The sequence below is a fragment of the Syzygium oleosum genome, unplaced genomic scaffold, assembly GCF_021117445.2.
Source record: "Syzygium oleosum isolate NSW1041296 unplaced genomic scaffold, Sole_v2.1 Sole_v2.21, whole genome shotgun sequence".
Lineage (NCBI taxonomy): Eukaryota > Viridiplantae > Streptophyta > Magnoliopsida > Myrtales > Myrtaceae > Syzygium > Syzygium oleosum.
The window spans coordinates 3,685,551-3,697,856 of NW_026607505.1; positions in this window are offsets into that span (position 1 = coordinate 3,685,551).

Genomic DNA, 12,306 nt, shown 5'->3' on the forward strand with positions numbered 1-12,306 from the left:
GAAGAACAACATGCAGTAGAGCAGACTCCAGAACCATGTGGGGCTGAGCTGTGGCTACGCATGACAGGTGCTTGGCTGATTTAACTTCGGCCGACCGACCCACATTAAACGATACATATGCCCTAGCAAATTCAAAAGGTTGTACGGATGAAGAGAACGTATTGGGAACACTGAATAGCCTTGACATGTGTCGACGGGTTGAAAGATGGTGAGAGAGTGACCATTTTGAATTATTAAGATGGTGACTCGCAGGGAAGCTTGGCCACCACTCCTGTATCTCCCCTTCTTTTTCATGTTTCTATCATCTTTGTTTCTTCTTGCCCCCATTTCATCTTTCATTTCCATCCACTACCATACTATTTTGTATCCTATCTGTGTGCATATGTCTATATAGGGATAGTGAAAGCTATACTCACAAATCTATGAGATTGTTCAGCGGTTGATGCTTACACGTGTGTGGATTAAGCGCATATCCCAAATTTGATCATTTCGTATCCTCATGGGCAAATGAGTTATCCGTTATCCATGGTCGCCGTTGTATCAAATTTTCATACTTCGGTCAGCTTTATCATCGTATTAGCTTTCAAGAGAAAGGAAAATGTTAAGTTATTTTGGGTAACACTCATAACTTGCAAATCTAACATCCTCAGTCTCCATGGAACATTGAGCCATAGCTCCCCTCAACCTCCGCGGCAACCCTACGACCGCCACAGTCGCGTCTCTGTTAATGAGTCCCTGCTGCCTTTCCATGCCCGCCGTCGTTACCCTCATGGGCCCTCACCGTCTCCTCGGTATCTCTTTCTCCGTGTCATGGAAAATGTAGGAGTTGTCTCGATGCTCCAACTACGTAGGTCGCAACCACCCTCGCCAGCCTCTTGCAACCTTTGACGAAGCTTATCGATGGTCGATCTGGGATCGGGAGCCTTGTGAGTCATGGCCAAGCCGCTAGACTCAAAGAAAGAAAAGTGTTAAGATGCACGTGTGAGTTATGTTATAATAGTCTTACATTGAAATATTGGTTTAGTGTTGTATGTTAGTTGGCCCAAAACTCATTAATTTAAGTTTTTAAGAGAATATGGATACAACTGAATATGTTGACTGGCTTAGACTTGAACTCTCTCTTGGCGATCACCCCAGGTGAATATATCCCACTTTATTGGGTACTCCCAACAAATAATATCAAAGTCGATGATTGATTGGTGTCTCACTCCCATTGCATATCAATCAAGGAAGGAATCTCGTGACATAATCGTTTTCCAAGCAGCCTCATGATTTGGTCTAGCGAAAGAGACCGGGGTTAAAGGTGTGCATTGTAATGTAGCAACGCAGTCCCAATAACAACTTTCATGGTTGGATCTAAAGAAAGACGAGAGGAAGGTGGGCGTTGAAGATTCAAGTTTAGACATGTCGATGCAGAAGATTACTTGGATTAAAAAGGAACAGACCTAATAATGAGCTCACACGCGAATAAGAGATTATTGAGATGCACATGCGAATTGTTTTAGAAAAATCTCACATCGGAGAATTGTGTGCTTGAGCTTTTGTATGAATGTGAGTCCAATTGAATATGTTATACGGCTCGGACTTGGGTTCTCTCTTGGCGATATCTCCAGATTAAAGTATTGGACTTCTGTTGCGCACTCCAAACAAAAAGGGACGCAGTTACGCGATCGGGCTTGCTGGGAAACTCAAGCGATGGCTTCTCAAGGATCGGCTGAGGCTAGCGACGACACCGGAGGCTTGAGCGACGTCGGAAGCGTGGTGGCTCAAGCATGCTTCGATGGAGAGGTTTTTCCATTACCACTAGGATGAGAAACAGGCAAAAACGTGAAGAAGGGGAAGCAAGAAAAGAGGAAAGAAAAATATGAAAAAGAAAAACGCAAAAGCCACCAAAAATCTAAAATTATATCTATTATGACGCATTTATCTTAAAATTTTTTTCTATAATACCAAAATTCCAAACTTGTATTTATGTGACACATTTACCCTTTGTCAAAGTTATGTCAATAAAGACCATTAAAAATCTGTCTATATTGACGCCGAAAAATAAACGTTGTTGATATGGAATCTTAAATGAAATGAAAACGATATTATTTTGACTACAAAATCATCTGACGGAATATTGATAGAGGGTAAATGCATCACATAGATATAAATTTAAAATTTTTTATATCACAAGAAAAAATTTAGGGTAAATATATCACAGCAGAGAATAAGCGTCAAGTATCCTTCTATCTAAGGTATAATTTTAAGTATAATTTTGGAAAAAAGTTACCTTTAAATTTAGGCGTACGACAGTGGTAAAACCGGTCACTGGCGAGAGAAACGGGCTCGGGTCACCATCCATGTCTCACTGCCCCCATTCACCAGAAAGCTGACTGCATCGATAACGATTGTCGGCAGTCGTACTCTCCACCACGTGTCCGTCCTTCACAGACCGCCCCGTCATGTTTGACTCCTGTGAGGTTAAAAGGTGCCTGCACTTATTATTTTGAGGTCCCGAAGTGGCAATCCTTTTGTCTCTGTACGGAGAAAATGATTGCCGGTCATAGTCAGAAATTAAAACTTTATATTGGGATAGTTGGTGACTTGGTGTAACAAATGAAAAATGTGTTAGGAAATTTGGAATCCATTTAAAGTAAAAATCACCAAAAATCTTAAATTATATTTACTGTGATACGTTGAGTCTAAAATTTTTTTTGTGACATCAAAAATCTCAAATTTGTATATGTACAACACATTGTAAATGAGAACCGTTAAAAATTCGCATACATAGACGGTGTTGACGTGATGCCCACGCGGCTTAAATGAATAAAAATGACATTGTTTTGGCTTAAAAATTATCGAACAAAACCATGATAAAAGGTAAATGTGTCACATATATATAAGTTTTGGATTTTTTATGTCACAAAGAAAAATTTTATGATAAATATGTCATAGTAGGCATAATTTAGAGCTTTTGATATCACAAAAAAAGTTTAGGAAAATGTGTCACAGTTGGCATAATTAGGATTTTTTGTACTTTTTTCCCAATGAAAAATGTGTTAGAAAATTTGGAATTTATTTAAAGTCAATAATACATCACCCCGCTCGGCTAAATAATTGTTATCGGTGTTTAGATAGGAATTATACATGTAAGACGCGATTAATTTTACCATTTAAATGACATTAATAATTCGATTAAGTAAAAAATATGGGAAAAAAATCATTAAAAAAACCCAAACTATATCTACTGTGGCATATTTACCATAAATTTTTTTGCAACATAAGAAAACCCAAACTATACATACTGTGACACATTTACCCTATATTTTTTCTTGTGACATAAAAAACCCCAATTTTTTACCTGTGTGACACATTTACCCTCCATTAATGTTCAGTCAAATGATTTTTTAGCCAAAATGACATCGCCTTTGTTTCGCTTAAGCCACATAAATGCCATGTCAAAACATTTTTCCTTAAGCCACATAGGCGCCATGTCCTCCATTGGCATGGTGGATCGGGTGTGCCCAGTTGATTATCGATCTTATCATAGCATTTATAGGGTTTTCATGAAGAATTAAAATGGAAATACTAGGAGAAACATGGACAAGTAATAAACTCAATTTTTTGCTTCTAACTTATAATTATTTTTTTCTAAAAATTGAAATTAGAAAGTATTAATTCGCATTTCGAAAAATTATGAGGAAACTATAGATCTTGCTACTTATAAATGTTTGTAATTTTTGAAAGGTTTCGATTTTTCATATTAAATAAATATAAAAGTTTGATATCCTATAAGATTCTTCGACCAAAAAACAATATCTTATAAGATTCATATGTAGCGGTCAACCCAAATAGACTTGGTAAAGTTCAATGGCTTAAAGTTATCAAGTCATTATCTATCTATATATATTGTTTAAAGCAAAGCAAGGAAGATTCTAGATAAACCAATAGTCCCTAGGAAAATGAAATTCATTAAATAAGGAAAAGTAGCAGAATGCGTCACATCAATCCTTATGGATGATGGGGTTGAACATGATCTTTCGAGGATATGGAATGAGATTTCTTTGTTTTTCATGGCAGACCCAACATTAGTTAATTCAACATTTTTCTAGTTTGATTAAAGTTAGGACACCACGGTGTTAGTGCGTGTACCAAATCTTGCTTTAGATGCAATTTGTTAATAGGTCTAATTCAACAATATCTTGCATTAGATTTTTCTTAAAATATAATATTTTGAAAATCCTTTTCCTTTCATGTTTTCAGGAAAAATCCCAAATAAAAGTCTATAAGAATTTGAAGTAAATCTTGTTTCAAATAAACTCATGAATTAGTTATGTTAGTTTCAAAGAATGGTTTGATTTTCAGAATGGTCAAGGGCATTTTCATCCTTTCCCCCCCTTTTTTGAATTTTTTTCCCTTTTTTTCTTTTTTTCTTTTCATTTTTCCTTTTTTCTTTCTTTTTTCCTTTTTCTGGTTTTTTCTTTCTTCTTCATCGGTCGCCGGCCACCAGAGATGCCCGAAGAGGGCTAGGCGAGGGTCGCCTCTCTAGTGGCTAGCGAGGGACGGCTTCACATCGATGAGGGGACCCTCACCTTGGGCAAGCCTACCCTCGCTTGTGGCCGATGAGGGTGGCCCTTGCCAGATCAGACGAGAGCGACCCTCACCCAACCCTCTCCGAGCATCACCAGTGGCCCGCAAAAAATCAAAAAAATGAAAAAAGCGAGAAAAAATAAAAAATAAAAATAAAAAAATGTCTTTGGACGAAAATACCCTTGATCTGTCGGAATATTTAATCGGTCAGCAACCGGCGAGATCAGGCCCTTATTTAAAACTGTCATGGCCACTTCAAGCCCTTATTTAAGACTAACATGACCCTTCCGGCCCTTATTTGACATAAGGTCCACTTCATACCCTTATTTGAGAAAATTGGGGTACTTCATGCTCTTATTTGAAATTTTTCCCATATTTTCATGGACAAGCATGTATCAGGTGTAAATAATCATGCACAAAAAGATAATTGTTTAATTTCGCAGACATCCCTGCAAAGGATTATGTTGGGCTTCGTTTGTTTCATGAAAAAAGAATAATTTGGCAAATATTTCTTAATAATAATTTGTTGTATCGCTTTTAAAAATAAATAAACAAAAGATATTTTCATCGTCAAGAAAAATGTTTGGACATAAATTGTTGTTGATAATAAAAACATTTTTCGACTAATTTTTTCAAGTAATATAAGCGATAATAAAAAAATATTTTTCAAAACATTTATTTTTCACGAAATAAACGAACCTTGGATTAGATTAATTTTTGTTCTTTAAGGTACAAAAGATATTGGGCCAATGCATTTAAGTAGCTTTAGCCAGATATAAACTTTCCAAATTGAATATGTTTCGGTGATCAGGTTTCTTTATCATGCAATTTCCCACAAACAGCTAGATTATACCTATTAGATTCAAGAACAATTCAATTAACTAAAATTCTGTTTATCGTGTGAAAAACTCGATAACTCATAAAACTTCATGGAACAGCTAAGCCGTATATGTCTCTGACTGTCGATAAAGGATGTGTATTAGAACCCCATTAAATGGTTGGATTAGTACGAGGCTTGTGCTTCCATATGATAGAATAATTAAATATTGAATACCTAACAGTTTAAGCTTTTAGAACAATTGACAGCAGTATTACAAAATCTCACATGGTATCAGAGTAAGAAATCCCGAGTTCCAATCTTTCCAAACCCCTATTTGCCTCTTCAATTACATATTTCCATGCTTAGTACTGGGCGAAACGATCAAACTAAGCATGAAGGCGAGTGATAGAATATTTATATATTGAATCACGTATTCATTTAACAACTTAGCTTAAGCTTTTAGACCAGTTGATAGTGATTTCGCAAAATCTCACAATATACAAGTGTATATATATATATTGCTCTATGATTAAACCAAGCCGTTTTGATACAAAAGGGTCAATCCCAAACATTTTTTTTAAAATGGGTTTTGTCAATCCATATTAAAAACCCGAAATATAGAAGAATAATCCGACTAGCTAGTTCTCCACTTGAACCACATGTCTCATCATTGATCTGAATCGTTTCACAAACGGAGTCGGCACAACAAGAAAATTCAATTCATAATTGACGTTGACTTCATCAATTTCACGTCAAATCATAAATTTTACATATTCCAAACATTATATTTTAGCATAAGAAATCCATATCCAAACACCAAACAAAGACCGGACGACGCACCTCTTCATGTCGGCACAACCTCAAAAGAAACGATGACGATCGAAATCAAACTCGTACCGGAAGAGAGAGACCAGTCGGCAAATCGAAAGGCGGTCATCAAAATCGGCTTGTTCCTCAATTATAGACAACGTCTTAGATTATTACAAAATCCTAAATGGATCCCGATCACATGTACTTTTCACCAGGATTCTACATCGAAAGAACGGTACATTATCTTAAGATATCAGCAATTGGGGTGCCACAGAATCCGATTGATTTGAACCGACCATGATTAGAAATTTAACCTTTGTTTAAAGAGTCCCACGATTAAGAAGTCCCGACCATCGATGTTAGAATACTATAGTCGCCACTTGCTAATAAGGGAAATGATTGAGGTGAATTTACAACTCCATGTTGCTGTCTTTTTTCTTGTTCGTATGTGGAAATAATGGCATCCAATTGTTAGCTAACGATGTAGACCTAATCTTATAAAATGATTCCATAAGAAAAAGGTATATATAAGACCTTTAGGTACCGCCGAATAAAGAACAGGGTGAACGCGAGTATAACTTTATTCCGGACCGGTAAAAAAAAAAGTATATATAAGACCTTTAGGCATTGCCGAAGAAAGAACGGGGCAAACATGTATAACCTTATTCCAGGCCAATCCGGTATGGAATGGTAGGCTTACGTAAGTTTCGCATAGTTCAGTCCAACAAAGCATTAGCACTTCGTATATCGAATATAATCCCAATGGTTTAGCTAATCGAGCATCAGATTAAATGAGTTGGTTTACTTGCCTTTGGGTGAGGAAACTATTTGAGTTTACTTGAATTACACGAGCTTAAAATTTTGGGAAATTCCGCGTTAGTTTGTCACGTTTATTTCATCATAATTTGTCATTCATAATTTTACTGATTATTTGGAGCCAAGATCATGCCGATCAAATCACGTAAAATCATTCTGATCTTTCCCGTTTGTCATATATATTACACATATAATTCATCGGATACTTCTTTTATAGAGTTAGTTAAGGAGTTTGTGTCAATGTTTATAATGCGGCTGCTTTTGTAAAGTGAGTGGATGTTGGAGGAAGATGCTTTCCCCTTTTAAAAGAACTTTTGACCTAATGCACACTCAGAATAGTGGTGAGATCATTAGAAAAATTCACAAGAGGGGGGCTAAAAGATTGTCACTAATAGCCAAAATTGGACCTTCCTCATGCATAGTGCCACCTAATGTAAATTACAACAACGCGATCGGGCGACTTTCAAAGTCAGAACGGCGCCGTCGACAATTATGCCATCTCGCCTATTTCATCGTAAAGACTCTCGGCCGCACGGACAGTTTGATGTGCTCCTCGACACACTCCGTTCTGTCGTGCAAATTCCGTCGCCCGGACACGGGCTCCGTGCAATTTTTGTCATTTCATTCAGTTTGATCATGTAGTTTGATTGTTGTGCACGTGCAACTATGCCCCCCCGTAAGCATGATTTAATTGATAAGTTTCCTGTGGTCGTTCCAGGAAGAACAGGTCTTTGGAGCAAAGAGAAACAGATTGTCTGCTTTGTACTTAAGAAACGTGTAGAACCACACATGATTAGTCCAATCAAGGAGCATTATCAGCTCTAAGCCTTTTTCTAATGTTTCCAAAACAACGGCAAGATTTCTAATAAAAAAAATTCGCAATTTCGTATTCTATTCAATTATAATCTAAATTAATTTCACGTCACGCGCATATACAGTAGAACAACACGTATGACCGACTGTTTCAACAATATCATTTCATGTTGAGAGCGAGCAATGTAATTTTCGATAAACTGTAAGTAAAAAACTTAAGTAAGTTCGTTAATTCTACCGGCGTTATATTGTTTTTTAGAATAAATTTAATACACCTAATGTTATTTTAAGAGGATATATATATAAGTAAAAACTTATAGAAACAATCTATTGTAAAGTGATTATTTCTCTAAGATAACTGAAAAAAAAAATGATGTTTCCATTGTAATCTCTCTGGTTTTCCTTAAGCTACCCTTAATTTTATTTTTTGTATATATTTATCGCACACTATTTTTATCATTTGAATTCACTCTCGATCAAAATATGGGAAAATTCCAAATAAGAGCATGAAGTAGACACGGCAGTTTTAAATAAGGGCCTAACCTCGCCGGTCGCCAGCCTGCTAAATATTCCAGCCAGTCAATGGCATTTTTATCCAAAGAAAATTTTAATTTTAATTTTTTCTTTACTTTTTTCTCATTTCTTTTTTGGTTTTTTTTTTCCGACGAGGCCGACCTCACCTAAGGCGAGTTGCCTCGAGGGTCACCCAGCCCTCTCCGAGCATCGCCGATGGTCGGCGTGAAGAAGAAAGAAAAAACCCGAAAAAGGAAAAAAGAAGAAAGAGGAAAGAAAAAAGGAAAAAAGGCGAAAAAAATGAAGAGAAGAGTAAAGGACGAAAACACCCTTGACCATCCGGAAAGGGATTCGCTTCTTTGAAAACTGACATAACCACTTCGGACCTTTATTTCAAATGAGATCCACTTCAAGTCTCTACCTAAGAAAATTGGACGCTTCAGGTTTTCCATTGAAATAATGTTTTTTGAAAATCCAATTCGAGCTAATTTTCGTTGATGTCTATAATATTTCTCAGCTTTTTCTTACAAAAAAAACAAAAAGAAAACCGACAAAATACGTACATGCATACGCGCAGCGCCGTGTGGGTCCCAATCATCTAACGTCTCGGGGACGAGGGGATCATGATGGTGATGGGGCGCGCTAGCGCTACTGCTATGTCGACTGCTTCACGTAAGGCGCGTAGCGTGGGGGCGCAGCATGATGGAACGTCAGCCGTCAGATCGGAAAAAGGCTTTGCTTTTTACTCCACCCCCACCACCACCACCACCACCCTCCGCTTCTGATGGCGATGTGTCGATGCCCTACCGTCTGACAGTTCGCTTTTGTGCCCCCCCCCCCCCCCTTAGAATTTGTGAGGGAAAATGAAAGGTGGTGGGGCCTTGTGAGAAAATGATTTCCTTATTTTGTATTAATTATTGGTATTTTATTTAAAAATTAATACTATAAAAAATCTCAAACCGGTAAATCTGTTATAAATTTACTTAAATTATATTTTTTATCACCAAAACCTCAAATTGGTACACCTGTAATAAATCTACCATCCATTAGTTTTCATTAAATTTTACTGTCAAATTACTGAGTTAAATGACACATGGCAGTTGACGAATATACCAATTTGAGGTTTTAACCTCCATTTATGGAAAGTGTACGAGTTTGTGGTGTTTTTTTTAGAGTAAATTTGTCACAAGCATATTAGTTTTGGGATTTTTGGAGCAAATTTGTCACAATATACCAGTTTGGGATTTTTTCATGGTATTGACCCTTCATTTAATTAATTATTAGTCTCTATTCTGTTGGCCACAAAATGATTTATGTGGGGGTTGGAGCATAATTTAGAATTTGCCATTGATAAAGTAAGTATTTCGCATATATAAGATAATTACTCTAGTCATTTCATATAGGATCGAAGGCTAAGACACCACTTAGATGTGGATGCAAAGCAAAAGGACAAGAATGCACTGAAAATGAAGTTTCCGCACACGTTGATGCAAAATGAAGTTGACTTCAAATCTTTTTTAAGTACAAGCAAAAAAAAAAAGTAAGATGGATTTGTTCATTTTTAGCAAATGCGCGATAAACCCATTATTCGGCATCGTTTATGTAGTCTCCATCGAAGTTGATGTATACACTTTTAAGGAAATAAAACATTGCTACATAATTTCGCAACATACGCCACGGGATTGTCTCGATGATTGAGGAGCGAGCATGCGTGTACGCACGCGGATAAATGGACGATATAGGTTCGATCCATCCTACTGTTGAGTGTGAAAACGATCGCTTGTTGATTGGGCTATCTAATTGTCCCGTGGGGCCGGTGAATTGACCAAAAAAAAAACAATTTTACATAATGAATTTTTAAAGCCGTAATTCATCACTTCAAAAAGAATGCAAAAAATTGGAACCTGCAGCTTGGCCTTTTTCTCTGGTGCTTCTTTCATTTGTTTTTCCCCCCCTCCAAAAAGTGAAAAATATGGAGAGAGAGAGAGAGAGAGAGAGGGGAAAAAAAGGGTGAAAAGATTTCATCATCTTTCCACAATCTGCGAGGGTGGGACAGAGACAAAAGCTTTCAGTTTGGTTCCTGCCCCAAAGGCGAAAGCAGCCAAAGAGAGACAAATCTCCTCACTCATTTAATGAAGGTGCTGCCGTGTCTTTTCTGCCTCAGATTGACAGCTTCAAGATCTCTCTCTCCCTCTCTCTCTCTCTCTGAATGCCTTCTCAACAGGGGAAATTCTTGAGCACTGTTTTCATCCACATCCCTCTACCTAAGTATAAAGATGACATCTCTGATATCTTCACTTGTTCAATTGATTGTCAGTCCAAAGTTCTCCTATGATATGTTTTATGAAGCTCTTGCTACGTTAGGAATGTTATCTTCTGCCTCGTTTCGGCATGGGAAAACACACTCTTTCTCTCTCCCCACGAGAAAAAAGGGGAAAATTATACGAATGGTTCATGAACTTTGATATAACTTGCATTGTCGCTCCCGAACTTTTAATTCGTCTTATCTTAGCAAAATGCTCTTCGCTCGCCTCTATGAGGATCTTGTGCATCGGAAACCAAAGTCAAATTGCCTTATGTTCATAATAAGAATTTAATTGAATGCTAAAAGTAAAATCCGACGGAGTAACACCTCTGGGAGGCATCGCATGGGCACTAAGTACCTGCATTTGCTAAATTCTATCTTAAACATAGCGCCCTTTATATCTCACATGAGTACCGTCACATCCAACAGTCCGTATTCGAATTTATAAATAGTCCGGATTTGTTGAAAATATCCCCTCAACGTCCAAAATGTACGGGCTGGATGCGACTTGTAAATTCTACAGTGGACTCGTGTGCTATAGGGAACAAACAACCCTACCTTAAACAGTAACATCTGTCGGATTTAGGCAAAAACTAAGAAGTGGACGGTCAAAAGACAGACCATGTGATCTGCTGAGAAGAAGAACGGGAGTCTTCTCTCCTAGACAACCCCCCCCCCAACCCAAAGGAGATTGGCTTCTCGGCGGCTGAAACTGTGCAAAGACATGGACACCAACCAGAAATTTCACACACCCTTCGCTCCGTTGTCCAAACAAACCTCAACCATCAGTGTCAATGTTGTCAATTCAGGCATTTATTGAAGAAACGACCGGATTTTTCATTCATGGCGTTCAGCTGTTTGAGGGTTTTTCCGGGTGCTGTACCCAAGAAAGAAGATGGCTGTAAGATGTCATCAGGAGGTCAGGGACAAAAGAAAAAAGGACTGTGGGGAAGTGGGTGTGTCTCGCAATTTGTGGTGCTACGTACGTAGGCATGTGTCAGAAGCACCTTTTTGACTTTAGTGTGTGTGAATTCTGAACTGTGCAGGTGAAAGTGGAACAAGGAAAGAGGGTAATGCTACATGCTGGTACACGGGAAGTCGCATGTCGTCGTTGGATGGAAAATTGGATGAAAACAGGATTTTTCTAATGATTGAATGACTTCCAGCTTGACCCATGCTCTTATACCGTAGTAGGTGTCTAACATCATTAAGAGCAATGATTCTAGACTCGCTGGTCCCAGAACTTCTAGCCAATTTGTAGTGTACGGCCCAATTCTTTATGAGGTACTGGTCTATAATGGTCCGGTACATTACTGGGCCGGCAGGTCCGTTATCAGGCCAAGCTATGAACCCGCGAGATCCGAATAACCCAACATCTGAAATGAACGGTCTCTCCGGTAATGCTGTCACCGAGTTGTATGTGCCATCATCGAGTGTTTTCAAGTCGTAACATCTTTCGGCATTATGTGAAAGCCGCGACAGCTCGAAGCTTAGGCCAAGTATCATCCTAGGAGCAGCTTAGCGATGCTACATCTACAAGGTAGTTGCCAACCACCTAGAAGAAAACAATAAGCTCAGCTGTAGATGCTGCTCACAGACGGGAATTACGGATTCTTTCTTAATTCTATACGTAGTGCTTGTCTTGGTAATGATG